The sequence below is a fragment of the Parasteatoda tepidariorum genome, chromosome 4 (assembly GCF_043381705.1).
Source record: "Parasteatoda tepidariorum isolate YZ-2023 chromosome 4, CAS_Ptep_4.0, whole genome shotgun sequence".
Lineage (NCBI taxonomy): Eukaryota > Metazoa > Arthropoda > Arachnida > Araneae > Theridiidae > Parasteatoda > Parasteatoda tepidariorum.
The window spans coordinates 79,597,826-79,621,608 of NC_092207.1; the positions used below are offsets into that span (position 1 = coordinate 79,597,826).

General features: G+C 27.7%; 1 protein-coding gene and 1 long non-coding RNA gene across 4 annotated transcripts in view; one reads left to right on the forward strand and one right to left on the reverse strand.

The window, feature by feature from the left end:
* The window catches only part of LOC122269283 (uncharacterized), a 124,300-nt gene extending 115,959 nt beyond the window's left edge, over positions 1-8,341 (reverse strand). The window contains exon 1 of the long non-coding RNA XR_011636642.1: positions 8,159-8,341. This is a non-coding gene — a long non-coding RNA (uncharacterized lncRNA). The remainder of the gene's footprint in view (positions 1-8,158) is intronic.
* LOC107437872 (calcium-activated potassium channel slowpoke-like) overlaps positions 1-23,783 on the forward strand; it is a 218,399-nt gene that overhangs the window by 45,924 nt on the left and 148,692 nt on the right. The gene's annotated exons all lie outside the window — the stretch shown is intronic.

Consider the following 23,783-nt stretch of genomic DNA (forward strand, 5'->3'; position numbering starts at 1 on the left):
TATATTAACTTTCCTTCAAATATTCGAGACTGTATTATTATATTGAAGATTTTACAAGAGAAAAACATATTCAACACATTCTATTTTATTTCTACAGCAGATCGAAGCTTTGATTTAAAGACAGGTGCAAAATATGTATCCTCCAGTCTCATATTTCAAATATTCCAAAGTCAACCCATATGACGATTCAGTTATCGATGCATAATACACACGGTTTCGAAATTTTTCATAGAGTACAGATGCTTATTTTATAAAAAAAAAAAATCGAAACAAGTGGATTATCATATCATTTGGCACTAGTTCTGAGATCTCCAGGAAGAATTTCAAAACGAATCTGTCTCTTTTTAGGAATATCGATTTTTGAAAGTCTGCTGTCTCGTCAAAAATATTCTTATTCTTTATTCTTATGAAGTCTGTAGAAAATTTTCTCACTTTTTTCTGAATAGGTTGTTTAAGTTGGAGATAGAAAAAACTCTTTTCATTGATTTAATAGGATAAAAAATAGGATTTAATAGGATAAAAAAGTCAATTGCAGGCTGACTTAATTTAACGGTACTTACATGCTTATACTATAATATATGAAACAATGCCTCCTATTTCATATTTAATAAATGAATTTATTTCACACATGTTTCTAAACTTCGTATTCAAAAATTTAACAAAAAAGTTTCAAAAAATAGTTTAGTTTTTAGTCTTGATTCAGTATTTATAAAAATTTCTTATTAATATGAATAACTACCTTTTTTTCTAATTATATAAATATGGAGCAAGAATATAAATTATTTTGGTCCAAGTTCAGTATTCACATTTTTTTTAAAAATGTCAGTAGAATTCTATATAATTACCCATATAGCCCATATATTGATTGATTGATAGAATGGTTATAAATTAGTCCCTAATTTAATGACCGAAACACCTAAAAACTTTTTGGATTTTCTCTCTTAGTAAGTGATCATTACGGACGTTGAGTGGATTGATTTCGATCTCTTTGCTCTCAGGGGAGTCGCAAAAAATAGTCGTTTTTAATGACCTGTGTCCAATAGTGGGGAAACGTTTTCCATGTGGGTGATCTAATACATATATTTTTCGACGTGAAAAATAAACGTTTGGAATTATTTATCACCCTTAATACTTGTTTTTTTTCTTTCGAAATTATAAATATTTCTTTTTATTATTTACCTTTTATGTTTAATAATAAAGTTTAAAGCTCCTTTAAAAAATAACATATAGTTTCAAATGAACGGGAAACGAAGATTTAAACTGAAATATATCATTTTGAATAAAAATACGTTATTTTAAATTTTATAAAATCAAATTTTATTACCTTATTTCCATTGATTTGCTTATCTCCTTTTAAGATGAGTTAAAAATGCTTTCCTTTTGATTGCTTACTTTTTTTTTTGCATCACATTCTTTTTTTGTGTGAAACTACGGGGAAAATAATTTAGGGAAAAAATCACCTTACTCTGTGGCAATGACATTTCCGGTTAAAAAAAGCTAAAATTTTGGGAAATAAAGCTAAAGTATGCGGTGTTTATTCCATTTATTTGATACTTTCTTCGCTCCTATCGTAACTGTTTGCCGGAAATTCTGGTTTTCAAAATAGTTTCTATACATTTAGTTAAAAATACAAAACACTGAGAAGTAGTTTTAACCAAATAAATGGCTTTTATGCTATGATGAAATTAACAAATTTTATCACATATTATAAAACCATATTTTAGTGTTATTTTTATTAAATTCATTGCCAAAGTGCTTCGGTAAAAAATATCGAGGCTTTTGGATGTTTCAATCGAACCAGAAATACTGTTAATTTTACCGTATTCAGGTGTTTTTATCAATATTTTTTAATTAGTGCAATTAATACGAATTTGATTTTCAAATTCAATCCAACATTATATAATATTTTACACTACTGAATATTCCCAACAGAAAAATTCAGAATTTCCCAAAAGTGACACCATTCAGACTAAAAAAAAAATTTAAAGTTGTAATAAATCTTTTTTATTATTACACTAGTATTAAATTAATATAAACTTTGTGATTTTGAAACCTACTCAGATAAAAAAAAAAATCGTTGTGTGATTTGAAACCAACATTCGTTCAGATAAAACTTCTATAAAAAGTTTGTACTTATTGAATCCGTCAACAAACTAGAATTTAATTTTATCTCACAGTATTTAATATGCCATCTATGAAGGAATGGAAAAAATAGTTTTTATTAAAATTTGTAATAATCTATTTTTTTGTATTTGATAGATAATTAACTTCCATTTTTTGAAAGAATAATTAACAAAATTTTGTGATTTAATGAATTTTTCTTTTTCCCCGGTTAAAACGAAAGCCTCTTATAAAGAATTGTAAATCAAGAGTTAGTAACTTATTTCTAAAGCTGAAATAGAGATTTTCTGGAGTTTTTGATAAATTTTATTGATTAATTTTTTTAAATTTGTTTTTTTTTAAATTTAAACATTTCAATTCAATTTAAATTTTATTAAAAATTTAATTTAAAACATTTAAATTTAAGTTAATTTTTTAAAATTAAAATTAATTTTTTTATAAAGTAAAATTAATTTCTTTCAAGTAAAATTAATTTTTATACTGAAAGATTAGAGTTTTCTCGCGTGTTTCATTCGAAAAGAAGTAGCATTCAATTTTCAGCAATTAATTCTAGCTATTAACTGAAAAATTATGTATTCGTACTCTTACCTTCATGTGCTACAAAGTTGTCTCATTCAAAAAGTATGCTTCTGTTTTTTTACGGAAAGCTGTCGGTGAGAAAATTATATCATCGTTGAATGATTGTACAGTCCGCAAAAAAAAAGATATCACCCTGAATAACTTTCGTTCTAATGATCAGATTTTCACGAACTAAGTGTCAATCTTAATGGTTCCTCGGGGTGACCTCAAATATGTTAATTAATTAGTGCTAACTAAGTGTCAATCTTAATGGTTCCTCGGGGTGACCTCAAATATGTTAATTAATTAGTTACGAATTAGGTTACGAAATCGGACACAAAAACGTACTTTCGTTGCATAACTACGTATTTTTTCTTACATATTTGGATTCTTAATCTTCAAAATAAAGGGGGTAGCCGAAATCTGGGAAATGTGGTCCCCATAGTTTGGTCAGGAGAGCGATTCAGAGTTTGGACCCCTTAATGCTAATTACACTTTTTGCGTTTTTATTCATATTTTAAAAACTAATGATGCAATTAAAAAATAATTGCACCCACTCATAAAACTCATCTACCCAAAGATAAATTCATGCAAAAAATAATTTTTGATAATTATTTATTATTTTTTATTATTTAATTAAATTGAGGATGAAAAAATTTTGAATTATAAGGCAGGCAATTTTTTATACCGATCATATTTTTTCTATATATTTTTCAATTGAAAAATCTAAAGTTTCAACTGTTTTTATTTATTAAAAGCTGAGAAAAATTAAAATTAATTATTTTTAAAAAAAATAATTTGGCCACAATGAGGAAATTTTTGAATGGGGCAATTAACATTAAAATGTTGTTAACTTACGAGAGGAACGTGACTTACGAGCGTCTAGCGTAAAATTTCATTCATATTTTTTGCGCTAATAACCGATTACTAATCTTTTTCTTTTTAAACTATAAAATATGATGTTTCTTTTTTAGTCATCTAAAAATTTTTTTGCAATTTAGTAAAGAAATCTGAGTAAAGCATTTTATTGAATAAAATGCATTTTATTCAACGAATGTCGAGTTTTATAAAATCATGCTTCTAATAGAATATGATTATACACCAGATTGTGCTAATTTCATGTGATTGTATTTTATTTTTTAACTTGTTTTCTCAATAATTGATACAATTTCAATAATATACATACGTCTGTATAGATTTGGAATAATATATGTATCAATTTCTTCAATATATATTTAATAATTAGTAATACGAATACGTAATCAACAATTTTGAGCATCTTAAAATTTCTCAACATCTTATATATCTTCTTAATCTTAAAATAAATTTTTTATCACCTGTCTTGGAGAGTTTCGCAGAACTATTTTACCAACGATTTAATTAAATTTTAGAATTTTTAAAAATCTTATTCTTTACTCTACTGCGTATATTATTTCTTAATTAATATACTAATAATTTTTTTCGTATTTTAATTTAGGTTTTCCTTAGAGTAAAGTTCCTTTTTAAATTACTGTCAAGTTTTTTTTAAAAAAAAGGAACTTAGAATTATTGTCTGCTAGCTAAGAATGAAACCTTGTTAAGAAATTAAAAACATTCCGTTGTTTAAAATTATTTGATGCAAAACAGCTGATTATTTACTAAACGTACTATTTTTTTTGAAAAAAGAATATAAATTACTGATTGTTTTTTTTTACTTTTTTTTGTTTCTTGTGACTTCAACATAGATTATCTAAAATAGTGCTGACGCTTTAGAAGTCACTACAAAGAGAATAAAAATACCGAACATAAAAGGCTGTCGAACAAGTAGCCAAACTTTAAGCCTCTTAAAATATCTCATTATCTTAAATGTCATCCTAACATCTTAGTTGCGAAATTAAATTTTTAATTATCTGACCACGTGTGATTCACAGAACTATCCAACTAATTATTTCATTATATCTTTTACTCTTTCTTTATGATACCATGTAGTTTTCTTTCCGGAAAATATACTAAATTATTTTGTTTAATTTTTCACTCTAGCACGATTTCCAAGATATTATTTTTTGAAAATTAAAACGGGATAAAAATTAGCTTTCATTATTTTTAATGATAGTGGTATCAGGGTTAAGGATATGCGATGTAAGTCCCGTTTACTATTATACTATAAATGTATGAAATCATACAGCTTGAATAATTTATTTTAAGCAAATTATTTAAATATTTTAAGCAAGTAAGGGTATAAAAATAAACTCGATCTAAATACTCCTAAAGTATACCCTAAAATATAGGTAGAATAAAATATATGTAGAATATATGTAGAAATTGGAATTGATCGATAAAAAATACCTTTTCAAACAACTTCGAGTAGAACGGAAACGCTAACTTGTTTGAAATAGCTGTCCTTGTAACTACTTAATTTCGATTCCTGGTGCTAGGGAACATTCCATTTTCACATTCGACTTTTGAAATTTCAAATGCTAAGGCTTGCAGCAAAAAAAAATGTACTGCATTAATTTTTTTCAGAAAGTTGTGAATTATTTTTTTTCAATCTAAGAACCTGCGCCTGTATCTTACGTAAGACTTATTTTAATATCGAGTGAAGTAATTTAATATGCTGTGTTACTAAATGGATAATCCCAAGAAACTGAATAGAAAATATTAAAACTTCATTAATTTAAAAAAATAATCGATAATAGAAATAGACATGTTTTGAGCGTCCAATAATTAAAGTCACAAGTCATTCACGCCGAACAAGTCGTGAGAATGGACGCTTATATTTGAACGCTTGAAACATGTTGACTTTTACTTTCCTCTTCCTATTTTTTGAAGCCAGTTGAATTTTTATTATCAATTATACTGTTTTTCATTTGGGTCTTGATCATTATTTTGATAAGGATTTTACGCTCGTTAAAGTAAACATATGCATTTTAATATTTTAACAGGATTCTCATGGTCTTTAAAAACGTAGGAGAACCGCAGCATCAATATTGTAAAAGTTATCCCTAACTTTAAAATTGAAATTTTGAGACAAGATATTTTGAGTTAATGAAATCGAATATTTTATCTTTTAAGTTTTTGTGCCCCCATTTCAGTACCTTACGAGCTCTGTTTAAAAAGAGAGCATCGTATCAGATATATGAAAGAAAACAAAAAACAAAAAAATCATAGTAGCAGTATTTGATGGTAAATGTAGCTTATCACAGTTGAAGAACATGCTGTACGACATTTTATGGTGAATTTGCGAACATAAGTTTCAGAATGTATCGAAACATGAAGATGCCATTTGCAAATCATCTTTATTCAAAGAAAACCATGTAATCTAAATATCTAGCAGAATGAAGCGAGTTTTTAAACAATGAATCATACAATATGCACCATATTATTTTAATATCTTATTCTTAAGCATAACATATTTCAATGTTTTTAAAATGCCACTTAACATTCAGCAATTCCTTGAGTTTAAGAAAAAATATATATAGTAAATTATAGAAACCCTTGTGAATGTGCGTTAGAATTAATATACAATCTACATTTTATTTTGAAGCACTTTTTTGTTTCTACAAACATTCTTGCTTTGAAGAATTTACCTAGAACAAACTTTCTTGCTCGTAAAAATGATTATCTCTACAATTTTGTATACAGCTATAATAGGTTATGAAAATTTGATTTCAGTATAAAATTCTCGTATAAGTATAGTAAAAACAACAACAAAAATTTAAATAATGTTGGATAAAAACTTTATGTATTTAAATTCTAAAAGCTTGGAAAATCATAAACAATTTATAAAGCGATTCAAATTTTCGTTTCAAAGCAGATTAAAAGAAAAAAACTTTGCTTTTTGGTTAGAAATCAGCTTAAAAATTATCTGTTACCTAGAGACTTCGAGATATTTTCGATTAACTATTAATTGAACCTCTCCGAGCAATCAAGAACATTATTTCATTTTTTTTACTGTCAGAGCTTGGTTGCTTAGCAAAAGAGTAAAATTAAGTATTCCTCTTTTAAATTAGTCTATGGGTTATCTTAAAATATTCATGTGCCGTTTCGACTCCAGTTTCCTGTTTTCTGGACTATCGACAAATATATAAGCCTTTATTGCGGCCCAATTTACGGCCCAATTTTTAAACAATTTTGTCGACTAACCCTATTTCAAGGGTTAGGATTCCAAATATGCAGAAATAAACATATGCTTATTAGGAGAAAGTACGTTTTTGTGTATGATTTCGTATCTTAATTAATAGTTAGCACTTATTAATTAGCATATTTTAGATCACCCCCAGAAACCAATAAAATTGACACTTAGTTAGTGAAAATCCGATCTTCAGAACGAAAGTTATTCAGGGTGATATCTTTTGTTTTGCGGACTGTACAGAGAAAATATGAAAAGTCAATTTTATGAAAACTTTATATTTTTGTGAGATAATCTTGTCGCCAATTTCGTAACAATGCAATTAAAAAACACTTTTTAAAAAATGGGTTATTTAGTCACATTTACAGAACAATGTTTTTTCTCTTGATAAACTCATTAAATCGAAGTCCGACTGTGAAAGTACTTCAAACTCTTTATATTTCGGTTTGAAAGGTTCTGCAAAATAATTTTTATTGCTTTTAAAGTGAACAAAATATAAACTCAACGAAATAAATATGATAGGTTAAGCTTTTTTTTAACTCTATAGGGAAAGCTACTTCTAAGAAATATTGCTAAACAAACATCATCATGGGAAAAGGAAGTTTTTTTTATTTTTTATTCAAGCTTTAAACTTTTTTTCAACAAGCTACAATCATAAAACCTGAATACTTTTGCTATCACTTCAAGACAAGATTCTATAATTTTTTGTTTCAATATTACGAAAACTTTATCTTTTTCTTATTATGTTATGCATTAAATATTTCTTTTTAATTTAAGCCTGATTGTATTTATGAATTTTTTTTAGATGAAACGAATTTAATTTGAATTCTAAACTCCAAATGTTGGGTTAAGAACTTAATTCCTGCAGATTAAAAGTTTAATGTGTGGGAGAGTTCAGTTTTCTCTGTTAGTGTCCTCTCTGTTAGTCGTTTGGCGCGAATTTCTGTGCAAAAGTTGGTCGAATGAATTTTCGTCGAATCAATTTCGTTAAACTCAACTGAACAGTCAATTTTAAGTTTGACTACGAGTGATTCTTCCAGGTCTAGCACCCTCTCCATACATAGCACAAATATCATGAGCAGCTCTTGCAACCTTAATATCTTGAATAAAAACGAAAGGAAAATATTAAAAATGCTAGTTTCTTTATACTTGGCTTTAATTAATTAGAAAATTAATGCAATTTAACAATTAATCATTAATTACTCTTGGCATGCTAATAAAATAATTAACCTAACATAAACTAACTCGAACAAAAATAAGCGTAGATTCTAATCGAACAAAATATCCTCTTCCGGTTGTTCGAAATAATTATAACAAAACGTTTTAATGACATAAAAATTTTTAAGACTTAATAAAAAAAAACGAACTTACCTGCGAACTAAATATTATTAAATTATGTTTAAGTAATTTTAAATAGAAAATATTAGTGAAATATTTCTGCGCCATGCCATAGTTTCCGAAACTTTTTCCAAGAATTCAAAATTGATTTATGTTCAACTATTTTAAAAGAAAAGTATTATGTGCAGAAAACTTTTATGACACCATTACCAAACATCTCTGATTTTGGAAGCATTGTGAAGAATGTCTAGTAATTTAGTCATAAATCTTTCGTCGGGCACTTAGCCAACAAATTCCAGTTTCCTGAACATGAAATAACATTAATCAGATTTAAAGCAAAGGTGAAAAATTTGCAGAAGTTAAAAATGAATTCTAAATTTAATTTTATCTTATTCTTAGCAATACATATAAATATGGCTCCTTAAACAACCAGTAAATATTGCAACCAAAGATTTTCCACCTTCTTATCATAAGTTTGAACAATTTTTTTAACCGCTTTAAAAGTTTGTGCAACAGTGGATTGTTCTGCGAATATATTTGTATCAAGTTATACGCACAGACGTATTATTTCGAGAAAAGCGATTTCTGCAACACTTTCTTTTTGTCACTTGTTTGGCCTTCCCTTTTTCTATTATTTAGCTATAGGAGTATTATTTTAAGCAAATATTCAAGTTGTAATCAATATGCACAGACGTACTCGTACGAGACGAGTGATTTCCGCAACACTTTCTTTTTGTCACTTGTTTGGCCTTTTCTTTTTCTATTATTTAGCTATAGGAGAATTACTTTAAACAAATATTTAAGTTTTAATCAATTTAGGTACGCTGTTTCTTATGCAACAATTTAAAACAAACTAAAAAAAGATTCTTGTTGGAAAAGTACAACAAAAACAGACATTAAATGTATCAAATGATTTCGCAGGAGAATCATTTTTGTTACATCTTAATAAATACGTGATCTTGCCTAATTGGGTAAAGGGCATTTCAGATTAGAAATTAGTTCTGCTGCTAAGGCTACAGATTTTTTTTAAAATGACATTTTCGCTGATTTTCGGTCGAAATGTACAAGTTTAAAAACATTATGTATAACAGAGGGTCCTGTAAATGTTCTTCTAGTGTAAAACTTCTAATGTAAATGTAAAACTTCTTGAAGACTTCCTCAAAAGCACATCATCAGTTGAAATTGCATAAGAACCCGTGCCCTCAAATATCATCGCACGCTGCTAGAGCCGCTTCCCTTTTATGACTTGCTTAGCATGGAGAGACACCGTTTGCAAATTTAAAATCAGCTACTTAAAAGCATACAAAATACGTTTAAACAAAAGTTTCTGCAGCAAAAAACAAAAATAAATGTTCCTCATTGTTATTTATGTGGAAAAAAAACACAAACGTTATCGTAATCTGGCAAATCGCTATAGCATTGAAATCAGTTTGAATATCAGACACCAGCTTAGTTATTGCCATTCACCTGCTTTGGACTCAATTACGAAAATATGCTGGCATCGATGGCCTAATTTTGCAGTCATTGACCTCAAAAATGATTTTCAGTATTCGTAACACTTATTTTATGTTTTCACATTTAAATATTTATCACTTTTAAAAATGTGCTTATTTTTGATAAAAATTTAGACAAAAAATTTAAAAATATTTATTAAGGGTAATAAAGACAAAAAAACTCTGCATGGAATCCACGCAAGCATCGTATTAATTAATATAAAACTTGATAACTGGTTGTGCGTGCATTAATTTTTTTCAAACATTCTTAAAAGGTGGTCGAATCAAAACTGTTTTACTTAGTTTTAACGTTAAATAATCCACTTCATCGTAATGTTTCTTTTATGGTATTAGAGCATTTCATTATTTAGTTAATCACTACATTTTGGATGTGCATACGACTACTGCAGCTCTTATAATTCTTATTGAATAAATCTACTAATTTAAAATATCTGCTAATCTACTAATTTATTCAATAAATCTGCTAATTTTCTAGCAGTATTTTTTTCTGTGTATGTTTTTTCGTGGTTATGTTATATTATGGAGATTTTATAACTGAAACTTTTGACTAGCTCCAAATCAAGGACTCCAGCTTTTCAGCTTTTTTTGCGATTATGTGTTTTGCTTCTTATTTTCTTTTTTTAATTATTATTACTGAATTCTAGAGTCATTGGCATGTACCTAGGGATCTGAAATTGACTTGTTCACTTTATTTCCTTTTTTTCTTTCCTTTATTAATCGTATTCCACACTGTTAGAAATTTCTCAGTAAACTTAATTTGTTCAACAGGGTGCATACTATAGGCTACTTCGTCAGTCTTACGACTGGCTGAATAGGAGTTCGAATCCCTGCTTTTTTGTAGTAACCGTCGCTGAACATCCGACCTAATTTTGGTTTTACGACAACTAATGTTCAACTCTGTAGCCTTGTAATTTTGAACCAATCCATAAGACAAGGAAACTCCTGGATCAGTACCTCCAGAGGTATGATTTGTTATGGGACATGGAAGACTTTGAGACTCGACAGACTTAACGTGCATCAGTCACCATTTAAAACACGGGGAGTCTTCGGCCGGCGGAGATCGATCCCAAGACCACTCGGACATGGACGCAGTGCCCTACCAACCAGGCTATCCCGGCCTTCGAATCCCAGTTTAGACATTACAATGACTCTTGTCACTGTTCATTTTACCGCACACAACCTAAGTCCAATATCCAATTAAATATGGTTTTGAAACCACGCTAGTTGTAAGTAATTAAAAATACCATGTAATTTTGCGTTTATTGTATTTTGAGTATACCAGTTGATAATGGTTTCAAAACCGTAGAGGTAAAGAATTGTTCCTAAATCCCAAACTTTACGGTCAATCTGATGCACAGACTGCAGTGGTAGTTTCATCATAATTTTGAAATAGAAATTCTAACAGTGTTTTGAATCGGATATGCATTAAAAAAATATTTTTAAAAAATTGACTCACTTTTTTTTGCCCTCAAAAAAGTTTAAAAAAGCAAAATATTGCATAAGGGGATAGTTTTTCTTTTTTTTTTTAAACGTAAAAGATTTCGTGCATAATATTTCGTTTCTTCATATTAACGTACGTTTTTGTCAGTCGAGGAAATTTATATTCATTTATTTAAATCAACTAAAGTAAATCTTGATTTTCACATTTTTAGAGACTAAAATAAACCGTATATCACTAAGGGTAAATGATCCATTAGTTAAAGTCAGAAGAGTCCATTTTCGGAATGTGTTTTTTTTCCCTCACTTTTCCCATTTCCAGTCGATGTCGTTTCCCCATTTCAGACGTGACTAAAATTTTAACACTTTCCAAACGTCAGCGAAAAAAAAGAAATGATTGATAGGGAGATGGAAGAGCTAACCCTATTTCTAGTTCTAAAATCCTGGTACGCTTTAAGTTCAAATTCTTGTCCATAATAACACTGACATTTCGGGAGAAGATGAGGATTTCTTTTCCTACTTTCCTCTCTTATATTTTTGGAAATTTTTGAAGCGCTTTGAAAATTTCATGACAATAGCCACGGAGCGTTAAAAATCTAGATTTTCGTTCGGGCATATCCTTTCCCTGCAGAAATATTTCAGCAACATATTCTATCACTTTTTTTTTACTTTCTTTCTTTTCTTTAAAGAATGTGATTCTGGCGTTTTCTGCGGGTAGCGAAATTGGGAATTCCTACAGGTCATAAATTTCGTATTTGGAGACGCAGCAACCATAATGCTGGGGGATACAACTTTTAGGTCTGATATAAAAGCTGTTTTAAAACAAAATAAAAATATAAAATTTGGAGAAAAAAAATGTGTTTGCTCTATGCGTTTTATTGCTTATGGCCGACCTAAAGAAAAATCTCCTACGTTACATATAGAGCTTTCACTTTAGTAAAAGTTTGTTAACCTTGGATGTAACTTTCTTTAACAGTATTTCTAAACTTTTGCTTCTAGAAACTTATTACAAAAATGACTTTCCTTTCACGATGCATTTTCTGTTATTATAATATACGAAGAAAAAAATTCTGGTAAAATTATGGTAATGATATTTTTGGTTTAAAAAAAAACAAATTAGGATTAATAAAACCAAAATATACAGTTTTTAAACCATTCATCCATTTTATTTCCTGTTATTGTTTTAATGATTTTATACACGCTAAGTAAATGAAATATTTATACATATTTTTAGATGTCTTAACAAAAATAGCACAAACATCATCTTAGATAAAGACGCTAAGGAATAACTGATAAAAAAAATCCAACATTTTAGGTTAATTTTTAAAGACAGTTATTTATAGGAGATGCCGGAGTTAATGCAAAATATTTAAATGTTAACGAGTTTTATATAAATTTCAAAATCATTTCTGACTGACTAAATTATCTTTTTATGTTTCGGGTTTCATTAAATTTACAGAATAGTTTTCGTGATAAACCATCATTTGAAATATTTTTTATACACAAAAGTAATTTTTCTAAATGATTAAGTAGATGTAGCAAATTTTAGTTTGTAAACGAAATATTAACTTTTCCTTATAAAGTACTCACTGAATGGGTCAAAAAATTTATAAAATTAGAAAAAAAATTTAAAAAAAAATTTTAAAACAAAATAAGAATAATCTGTAACCACATTTTTTTTCCAGAATTCATAAGTTTTTTTTATCACTATACATAAAGTACATAATATATCAGTACAGTGGAATTTTTAATTAAAGCATTTTAATAATTATATTTTTAACACATTTAATACTGAATTTGGTCCAGCTAGGCCATTTTGTAGTTTATTTATTTATTTATTTGCGTTTAAAAATGCATGAAATTATGAGAGTAATTTTTTCCACGATAATATTAAGTTTTATTAAAAACATCGTTTAAAATCCCTAATGGTACAATTTTTATAGCAACCTATGCACGTTTCGCTGTCCTATTGGCACACCCTTATCAGTAAGATAAATGACAGGGTGCTAAATCAGAAATGTTGTAATCCAACCGATCTTATGTCTCACAAAAGAAATAAGTTGCAGCTAAAGTTAAAGCTTTAAATTGACAGTAAAAAGAAAATAATGATTTTCAAATGTTTGAAAAATACTATGCAGCAAAAAGATTATGAAAATGAAAGTTTTTGTTACTGATGATGGGAAAATTTTCCTAAAAACCCAGGTCTGTGCAAGATTTAATCTTTCATCTCATAACCATTAATATTTTGCGAGTAAACAAAGTGTGTTGCACGCATGCGTATGAAATGCAATTTGTAAAATTAAAAAAAAAATGGAAGTCAAAATTATTTTTAACATTTTTTTCAATAAATTATTATTCCTATTTTTTCTTTTACTTAAGAACTGTGAAATAAATTTTTTTTTGAAAATGACTTTAATTTTTTTGTTTTAAAGATCATCATCGAAATTCTCAGAAATAGCTATACTATTAATCAGTAATACCTCGCTAATCAGTAATAGCTGTAAGTTGAGATTTCCAAAAATTAAAGTCTTTATTACATTTTCTTTCAGAATTATTAAAATTTTTGTAATATTAGTGTATTAAATAAAAGTATTAGTTTCTATAAAGCCGAATCCTTCTTAAACTGTTTTTCCTTTATGATATCGTATAATTTTATGCAAATATGCAAGCATTTTTCATCGCACATTATATTTACAATAAAGCATCGAAAATACAACTTCGAAGCTGAACTTATTTCATTAAAATTTCTAAAAATGTATCTTATTCCAAAATTATACTATTATGCTATATCGGAAAATTGCTTTATATTAGTATTTATTATCTAAGAACTCTTCTTTTATATAAGAACTCATCGAATTTTTTTAATGAATTTGAAAGTTTACTTTATAAAATATATATTAATATAGTTTTATGATAAATATTTTTTCATTTTAAAGAAATAACTGAAACTTGCATTCAATGTGCAATAAAAAAGTATTTACCAAAAAATATTTAAGAAAAAAATGAGTTGGGAAATATTAACAACGGTTTTTTAAGTTACAACATTTTACAACTTTTTTTATGATTTGAAATAGTGGTGAAAAATGTTAGATATATTTAAAGTTCTGCCTTCTTGACGAATTTCGTAGCTGAATTTCCAATCCGATGAGCAAAGCGTTTCGTTAAAAGAACACTAACATTGGATTCTCTGTTTGAAATCAGAGAAAAAAGAAAATGTAAAAAACTATGTTCGCTTTTTCCGTTCGACTGTACTTTATAAACGGTTTTTGGATGGTTTCATCTTTATTTTTAGATTCCTAGAACTGTAACGTTTCAGTAGTTTGGAAAGTATCCAATTCTGGGTTTCGATCGGGGCAGCTGTTTTGTCCCCACTAACCCACTTTTTATACCCTTTCTTCCAATTTTTATTTTAAAACAAAATGAAAAATTTGGAAAAAAAACTGCCTCGGAATTACAGGAAAATACTCTTTCTTTAAAAAAATATCTGTAACCTTCAAATCCTTTATAGAGGATGTCAATTTTATTATAAATGACTAAATAGAATTATAAGCTAAAATTGCAAAATTTTAAGCAAAGAAAAACGTCTTATATTAATAGTTTCATTAGATTGAAAATTTGTAATTTTTTCTCAATTGTTTTTCTAAACAGAAAAAAAGAGTATAGTCAAAACTACCAGACTATGGTAACTTTACCATATCTAAGGGAACACTAGAAATGTACGGTAATTTTTACCGAAATAATTTTGCCAATATTAACAATAAAATATTGTTTTATAACACGTGATAAAATTTGGTAAATGTGGTCAAATGAGGTAATTTTATGATGATGCCTTAGAGCATGGCATAAAAACCATTTATAATGTGTTAATTTTAATTTTCAGTTTTGTATTTTTTATTAAATGTGTGGAAATAAGAGCAATTATTTCTAAAACCAGAATTTCTGGACAACCGTTACCATGTGAACTGAAAAATTACCAAATGAATGGTTTAAATACAGTACATTTTATTTTCATTAACTAGAATTTGTTTTTTTTTACCAGAAATGTAATTACCATACAGTTTGGTAATTTTACCAGAATTTGTATCTACGTGTATGAAGCAGATAAAGCACTATTGAAAATTCGCAAAATTAAAACTTTAAATTAACAAGTAGAGTAAAATAACTAGAATCCGTAAATTCAGAATCTAATTATATTGAATTATATTAAGATATAGCGATATCTATTTCGCCAAGTTATATTAGCTTTCTTTTATCTTTTATAATTATTGCCTTAGAATATGCGTTATTGTAGACTCTTTGTCATTATTCGTTATAAGAGCTAGCGGTGCACTTTAAAAAATTTAATTTCTATTTAACGTTCAGTGAATGGCAAAGAGTGTTTTAGTCACTGACCGTAAAAATGAGTTATTACCCGAAAAGTTAACATCTCCATTAGATTACTGAACAAAGTTATGCTTGCAAATGTTATCTTCAGTTTGGTCATGAACCGTGAAATGAGGCAAAACATGCTGGTACTACCATCCTTCCAAGAGTGAGAGAGTTTCGTGTTCGTTGTCTGAGGTCACCATTGTAACAAGAATGAGAGAGCGAAAGAGAAATGTCCTTTAGCTCTGGCTGGGATCGAACCCGGAACTTTTGCCTCTCTAGCTTGATTCTGTAACTTAGGGAAAATGTGTACATCCCAGGACTGAGTTTGAAGAATCTTAACGTCATAAGCGTATTAATTAAGGTTTATTTCTACACTAATTTTGAAGTTCAAGTCAATTGCAGATGTATTAGGCTTTATTTTTTCTCTTAGATAAGAACCGGCCGTATAAATTAATGACATATCCGAATTTCACTGAAATTTCTTAGAATTTATTGAATTTTAAAACTAAATTTTTTTTTTAAAACTTTATAAAAGTTTTCTGTTACTGCCTACAGTTTGAAGATAACTTTTTCTTGTTTATTTAGTTACAAGTGAACTATGGTCTGAAAGATGATGCGAAAACCATAAATTTTATAATTGTAAACAGGGTAGTTCTTTATTGGGAATTTTAAAATAATATTATTGAAATTTGATATTCTGTTTACGTTTAAACAAATTTCATCTTTTTATATTATGCTATACCTATTTTTGATTTCATTATATAATAAAAGGTGAACAAAAGTAATTACTTTTCATTACTTATTTTTATTACATTGTACAAGGCATATCTCAATATCCAAAATTAAAAGCAGAATCATCTTTAAATTCTTGCTATCTTATTTTAATATCGGAAGGATTTTAATGAGCCTGTTTTTTTGTTTATTTTATCTGCTTTAAACGAAAAAAAAACTGATGACATAAAAGTTCTCTCCATTGACACAATTTTTTTTCCATTAAGAGCAACATTGACCATGACGTCAGCTTACTTGAGTTGGACACAAAATCGATAGCTTTTAGTTGTTTCGTGGAATATTGGAATACGGTAATACGAGTGATACACAAAAGGAAAAGTTAACTTATTGAGACAAAAGTACTTTTCAAACTATAAAAACAATTTCTCGATTGAAAATTTTTGAACATTTAATGAATGAAACTTCTTGAAATTTGATCCAGTTTAATGAATGATTCTTGAACTAAATAAAAGTTCTTGAAAACTGATTCCATTTTACGAATGAAAATTTACCAAACCGGAACATAAAGGTATATTTTTGAATAAAAAAATGAAAAAAAAAGCTTTTCTCAAAATTTAACGTGTTTTTATTTTTAAATAATCTTATGGAGCTGAAACTCCGTTCTGTGTAAGACAAGAATGGTATACAACAGTTAAAACAAAAATGGTAAACAATGAACAATCATCGTAAAATACGAGTAAAAACAAAAACAGTACATAAACAATCATAGTAAAATACGGGTAAAAGCAATAATAGTAAAAAATGAACAACACTGAAAGGCATATACTGACATGATTAAAATAATTTTTTTATTATGATTTGTTGCCCTCCATGGTGATTTCACGTTATAAAATTAAGCTAAACACTTTTGAAATTTCAATTCATTAAAATATTAATATAACATCAGCTATACTCAGTATCATTTGGCATATTACTGATGCTCATTAAAATTTATGAAATCCAGTACTTATCCTTTTCGGGAAACCGTAAAAAAACCATTACCTTAGTATCTATATTAGATACATCGGCACTTATTTTAGCTTTTTTGGCACCTGTTAAAACAACACCAATTACCATAGCATCAGTTGTACCATCAAAATTAATTAAGCCTCATTCGCGCCCATAATAGTTCGGCAATTTTTTTCGGAATTCCTTCAAAGAATCGTTAATTTTCGCCATTAAGTTTGCTTTTTCATGCATGACTTGTTTTTCGTTTATAGTTGGCATTAATCTATTGCGTTTGATGGAAACTTATTTCAAACTCCTAACAATGAGCCTAATCTCGCGAATTTTAATAAATTTAAACAGCCTAATTCTGTTATGTAGCTTTCAAATGACATCTAAGTTAAACATTGACCTTTCCAGGAATAACGAATAAAATATAAATATGTGTTAAAGAACGGGGCATAAGCTCTTTTTCTATTAAACAGAGCTGTTACCTAGCAAATATTATTATCTCTCTACATTAAAAAAATCTCCTGGAGCCCCCACAACAGTCACTGTTTTTGGTATTCAACTTAAATTTACATTTTGTTTTGCTGAGGATAAATTATAAGACTTAGAAATTAAAATTCCTATTGTGTGAAAAAAATGTAGTGAGATTACAATCTCTAATTAATTTGAGAATTGTTAACTTTCAAACTTGTAAAACAAATATCATACGGACCGCTCTACAGGTCGCAAAAATCCAACTAAGGAATTAAAATTCGGTATGCAGAAAGGTACAGAAATAATTATGAACTTAACGCAAAGTTTTTTTCTTTCTTTCTTTTTTTTTTGAAATTTTAATCTGTTTGAAGCTATTGCAATTGTAAGTGTGTTTTTTTTTGTTTTAGGCTACGCTGCGTTTTGTTTCACAAAATCTATAACATTTGAAAAACTTGAATTACGAAGGTATGCAGAAAAAGAGCAATGAGTAAGATCGAAATAAAAAATTTTAAGATGTCTTTTAAAAGAATCCCGCTATTCAAAATTCACAAGGCATTCGTTGTAATGTTACTTCGATGTATACATTGGAAACCGCTTGTTTCAAACTAAATAAAAATAAATATTTTAATAACATTTTTAAGGTATTCTTAGACTTATATGAGTATTATAGTATATTTTCATGGAATATTAACCTTAAGGACAATTCTCACAAGCAGATGTCTGCTTTGGATCTAACGATCAAAGAGTCAACTTCTTCTAAAGAAGATTTTTAAGAATAAAAAAGTCAAAAAAAATTTAAAAAATTTCCCCAAATCCATTTTAATGTTACTTTGTTATACACGCTTGAATTTCGGTGATTCGGACTAAATAAAACTATTTCAAAAATATTCTTGAAGTGTTTTTAGACACATATGGGTATTTTCAAGGAATATTAGCTTCAAGGGCAATTCTCACAAACATTTGTCTGACTTGGATCTAACGATCAGAGAGTCAGCATCTTCTAAAGAAAATCTTTAAGAATTAATATTTTTTAAGTATTTTTAACCATATATGTGTATTTTCATAAAATATGGGCGTCATATTTTATGAAAATACACATTTATGAAGCTAATTTTAACAGAAACCCGCAATTCTGAAAGATTTAAAATACTCGCTAAATGTCCATTTTTATGTTACTTTGATATATATCCTGGAAAGTGCGTGTTTTGGACTAAATAAAACTATTTTAAAAATATATGTACTTCCAACATTTTAAGATATATATGGGTATTTTAAGAGAATATCTTGCTCATGTTTTAGAATTAAATCAGTTTTAAAAAACTCCTACTGGTGAAAAAAATTTAAAAAGTTCGCTAATTGTCCATTTCAATGTTACTTCGATATATACCCTGGAAATTGTGCGTTTCGGTTTAAATAAAACTATCTTAAAAATATTCTTTAAAGATATTCAGACATATATTAATATTTTCAATGAATATGACACACATATTTTACTATGAAATCAGTTTTAAAAAATGCGGCTATTCAAAACAATTTTAAAAAATCCCCGATGTGTCCATTGTAATGTTACTTCGATGTATACACGGCGAATTGCGTGTTTCTGTATAAATAAAACTATTTTTATATATTCTTTAAGTATTTCTTGTCATATATAAATATATTTTCATAGAAAATGACACCCATATTTTAGTATGAAATCAGTTTTAAAAGAATCCCGCTATCCAAAAAAAAAAGAATCAAAAAGTGTTCATTGTAATGTTACTTCGATATGTACGTTGGAAATTGCGTGTTTCGATGTAAATAAAAGAATTTTAAAACTATTCTTAAACTATTTTTGGACACATGGGTATTTTTAAAGTATGTAACTTGAATATTTTAATATAAAATCAGTTTTACAAGAATTCCGCGGATCAACAATTTTAAAAATTCACGAACTCTCTATTAAAATGTTGCTTAGATAAACTTAAATCTTCGTCTTTCGTACTAAGTGAAACTATTTTAAAAATTAAATATTTGGAAAAAACGGGACTGTCTACAGTTTAGTTTATAGCAATGACTGATGCTAAACCAATGCAAAAACTTAATTTTGCATTGATTCGCTTTGCATAATGCAAAAAAGACAACTCTCCCAAGCAGACTATTTTAATATTTAAATGATTCTGGAGTTAGGAGGATAAAATGGCTTTTTGCAACCAACCACTGTTCGAAATTAAGGACGATAGAACGAATGGTTCTGGAATTACAAAAAAAAAAATTCCTGGTCAAACACACACACACACACAAACTCTCCATTTTATTATTATAAACTATATTTAAACAAGCAAATCATACTCATTCATTGATCTTGTGAAATTATCGAAATCTTTATATAAACTTTATTCCTAAAAATCAACATTTGAATAATAAAATTCTCGAAAGCATTCATAAATCTTTCTGAATCTCATATAATATTGACAAATAAGACTGCCTCAAGAAATGAGGGATGTCTTCGTAGTCCAACAAAAATAAAAAACAAAAAATAATTCTAATAACCACTTTTTTATGTATTTAGTTAAGTGTTAACTTTTTAAAAAAAAAGTTTAAGATTGCATAGACTTCAAAATTGAATTGGTTATTACTAACTCTGCTTCTGCAAGAGCCAAAAAACCGTTGAAAAAAAATATTGATTAGTTTTGAAACTTTGAACTAAGCCATTAAATATGTCATAATGTTCTCAAAATAAAAAAATTACGAATTTTCAATACGACTTTCTCCTACAAAATTCATATCACACATGAATTAAGAAAAAGAAGTATCCAATCTTTGGGCACAATTCGAACTATTATCTAGTAATAGAAGCATAGCACTGAATTCCAACTCAGTGATAGAATATTTATCTTGTAGTTCGATTTAATGTGAGCACAAAAGGCTTTTAATCAAGCCCCCTACAGTTTCTTTTCAAGAAGTTGAATTTTGATATTTTTATTATATGTACATGGGATAAATATTCCCACATGTAAACTAGCTACACATAGTTTTTATTCTATATCATTATAACTTGCCAGAGAGTATTTCTATAAGAACAGACAACGTTTCAGATGATTAAAACTTCAGATGCTTTAATATACAGATGTAAATTTGATTTTTAACAAATACGTGATTTTTTACTTTAGGAACTTGAACAAAATTTATGTTTAAACACTGAATGAAACTTATACCTTTGCTGCCGATTGTAAGTTATTGATAACATGCATTAAGTAATAAAAAATAAGTACTAGGTAACATGCATTATGTCGATCTTAAACTGATGCATGGTTTTTCCTTGCTTTGTAACTTGTACTTAAACAAAATTTATATTTAAACACTGAATGAAACTTATACCTTCTTTATCATTTGAAAGTAATAGATTACATACATTATGCCTATCTTGAACTGATGCTTAGTTTATGACTTGTTATTAGACTAAGTAATGAATATTTAAAATAATGATTTAAACTTATGACTTAAACTTCCTTGCCTATTGGATGTAATACATAGCACATGTTTATAAAATTACCTATTCTCCAACGAGATTTTATATTTATTTATTAATTTTCACTTAAACTAAATTTATAGTTAAAACAACGAATGAAACTTATGAAACGTGCTTTTTTATTGAAAGTAATATGTAAAAAAATCTATGAAAAATTGAACTTGAACTGAAACGTGATTTTATACATACTTATTCAGTAGCATACACTTAGAGTAAATTCATATTTAAAATAACGAATGAGACTTATAATAATTTGTGTGTTTATTGAAGGTAATAGGTAACTTTCGTTATGACCACCTTGAACTGATGAGAGATTTTAGATTTATTTAGTTGCGTGTGCTTATATTAAATTTATATTTCGAACAGAAAATGTCATTACATGCACTCATAAGTACACAAAAATATAAAAATGCTCTCAAATAAGATACGGCTTAACATCACAGCACAAAATCCATTATCATAGCGAAATGCATTTTCTCTCGTTCCGAAATAAGAAAAAATAGATAAAAAAAATATGTTCTAAATGTGTGCGTATAAAGTATTGATGATTTTATCAAGCACTTAAAGGATAAAAGCAAAGAGTATTTTTTTAGCGTTCGGGGAAAGTCATTTAGATTTAAACGATAATGCTCACAGCGTCTTTTTCAAAGTACTGTGAAATTCATTTTCTTCCTCTTCTATAAGAATAGAATGATAAATTATGACATACACTTAATGTACTGTATAATTTTCTTTTTCTATTTATGAAATAAAAACCTAAATATGTGTATGGTAAAATATAAAAGCTACTTACGTTGCTCTATTTTAAGTATAATTATGACTTTTAAAAATCGGAGAACAATATTTTCTAATTTACGATGTTTATAAATAAAAATAAAGAAGTAAGACAACAAAAAATATTTAACAAATATAATAATATAGGGCTTATATTTCTGTCTAAACTAATGAAATGCGTATGTGTTCTGGAAATAAAAAATAGATAAAAAAGTAACAAATCCTGAGATGGGTTAATATTTTCTTCATTAAAATGTAAATTTTTCTAAAAAAGTATAAAACATGGGGAAAATATCTTTAAGTCATTTTCTTTACTACAGTATAATGTATGTATTTTCTAAAAATATAAAATTAGAAAGAGAAAATTACAAATCGCAAAAGTTTATGCAAACGAAACTAGCGCGCTTAAAGGAAAATTTAATCCAAATTAAGAGCGCAAAAGTTTTACCCATTTAATTAATACTCTAACGAAATTATGTCGAAATAATAAATTATGTCGTTTCTTGGGTTCACTTGACAAATTCAGAAGTTTGGTAGTTTTAATTAGATTCTAATTTAATTATAGGTCAAATTACCGAATTTGACCTAAAAATGGTCGATTCATCAAACAATTCTCTTCACCAAACAAAACAACGTTACCAAATTCTTTCGTTTGAATATTATCAATAAGTGAATTATTTTACCATCGACAATAATTCATAAGATCTTTTCTTTGTTGATAGACCGAGTGAGTTATTACCTCAATAATGTTTACCTGAAGCCTTCTCAATTATTCAAAATATTGAGTATCATTTAATGAACAATAAACTAATTTGAGATTGTAATTACACTTTTATATCAAAATAAAATAACATAAACCGTCTTTGTTGTCATCTTCTAAGTATAATTAACATCTAGCGAATCATTATCACCTTAACAACTATATACTTCTAAGGTACAATAATAGACTTTTCTTTCAAAAATTGAGGTAAAATAACCGGCATCAGTAAAGTTTACAATAAAGAACATTTTTTAAATTTACTGTTTGAAAACCGTATACTACTAGTAGTGCTAAAAACCATGAATACAAAACTATGTGGTTTTTAACCATTTATAACTAGCATGGTTTCAAACAATAAAGAAACACATTAAGTGAACATTAAAGCTGGGCTTTTAGTTAGGTAATGGACATTGGAGTTAAATTGTGATTGTGTTATGTTTAATTAAATGGGACAAAGTATGTGGTTTGAATAGTTTATCTGGTTGTCTCAGCTATCGTAAGGGATGGAAAATACTACATTTTTCGTGTTAGGCTGACATTTATGCGTGAATGAGAATATCGTATTCTAATAGTCCATGGTCACAAATTGAGGAGTACAGGAGATAGTAAACTTTTTATTTGTTTAAAGGAATGGAGGAAATATTGTGGTGTCAATGTTGGGACTCGAATCCCCGTTCTGTCGGTAATGAGATTGACACATTAGCTCTCTCAATTTTAATATGTTCTCAGCTGTAAAGAACTAAATGACTTCTAAGATGGGTTTAGTTGGTGGGATAAAATTCTGGTTGCTTAACCATATTAAAGAAAGCAGTTAATAGATGGTTTTTCTCACGCTTAACAGTTTGAACACCATTTTTTATGGCTATTTGACTCTTTTGCTTGAATATGCTAAAATGACAATTAAATAAATTGCTACTTAGCCATTTTTTCCGAGAAATTTCTAACAGTGTGTATGAAGCAACACATCAACATTTATCCTTAGGATTTAATTTTTTGAAAATATCTAGTAAAGAACACACTAAAAAGGTGATAAGAAAATAAATAAAATGTATTATATATTTCGTTTGGCATAACTATATTATATATGTATATATA